This window comes from Manacus vitellinus, unplaced genomic scaffold (genome assembly GCF_001715985.3).
Source record: "Manacus vitellinus isolate BGI_N305 unplaced genomic scaffold, ASM171598v3 scaffold_58_pilon, whole genome shotgun sequence".
Classification (NCBI taxonomy): domain Eukaryota; kingdom Metazoa; phylum Chordata; class Aves; order Passeriformes; family Pipridae; genus Manacus; species Manacus vitellinus.
In genome coordinates this window covers 2,597,206-2,598,451 of record NW_021940671.1, presented here as the reverse complement: position 1 = coordinate 2,598,451, position 1,246 = coordinate 2,597,206, and positions in this window count along the sequence as shown.

Here is a 1,246-nt window from a genome sequence, read left to right as displayed (position 1 = left end):
AAAAAATATTAAAAAAAATCAAACAGACTTACGAATAAAAATTAAGTAAGAAAAGTGATTTTTTTTCTTTCCGAAAGAGAAGTGTGTAAGTAACTCGCATATTGGTTCTTCAACAGTTGTTTCTTGGGCGGGTTGTTAACGACAACCCCCTTAGTCGATATTAAGGGAAGCTGTGTGTTTTTAAAATATTATTGTGATGTCTGAGAGCCAGTCGGTGGCTTTTTATTTTTTTTTTTTGCATGTTCCATAGTAGTCTGCTTTTTTTTTTTTTTTTTGGGGGGGGGGGAGTATTTTTTTTATTCCGGTGGGGTTTTGTTGTTTATTTTCAATGCTCGTTTCAAATCCCAGGGAAAAAAATTATTAATAATAAAAAACAAAAATAAGACTTTCGTCCCTCTACCTTAAACATCCTCCCTGTAGCGACAAAAATAAGAAGTGTAGTTGGAAAGAAAAAAAAAAAGTGAATTTATTTTATCTAAAAACCCTCTGTAGCTTGACTGTAGGTTTATCACAGCTTTCCCTCTTTAATTGTATATGCAATAACAAGGTTTAAACATACTGAGAAGAAGAAAAGAGCGGACACTATTATTAAAACAAAGTATTTATGTAATTATTTGATAACTCCTGTAAATACGTGGAATATGAATACTCGAAATTAAACTTTAATTTATTGACATTGTACATATCTCTGTAAATATGACTGCAGCCGTCTTCTTTTTTTTTTTTTCCCTTCTGTTTTCATTTTTAGTCGTTTTCATTTCAAGTTTGTAATTCCTTTAAACATACACCCCCCGACCCAGAGGAGAAATTCCCCCATTTCTGAGGGCTCACTTTTTTAAAGCGGAGCTCAGCCCAGAAAAACCTGACCTCGTCCTTTTTGTAAAGGAGCCGAATGCAAAAAAAAAAAAAGCCAAGCGGAAAGAAACCAAATTAATCAAAGACCTTAAAAGAATTAAAAGAGAGAAAAAGAAAAAGCAACGTGCCATGGTAGCTTTTAATCCTCAGTTTCTTCGGTGTTCAAAGCACGACTTGCCGTATAAAATGTCAACAGCAAAATAATAATAAATATTAAAACACGACAACAGGCTTCTCCAGTGGCTTGAGAGAAAAAAAAAAAGGTGAAGATTCTAGGATTTTCTTTACTTTGTTATTATTTTTCCCTCTTTCCTCGGTATGTCAAAACAACCCCGCGATGGAGTTTTACTACTGTGCTTATTGTTGTCTTTGTTTGAGTGAGTGCATATTT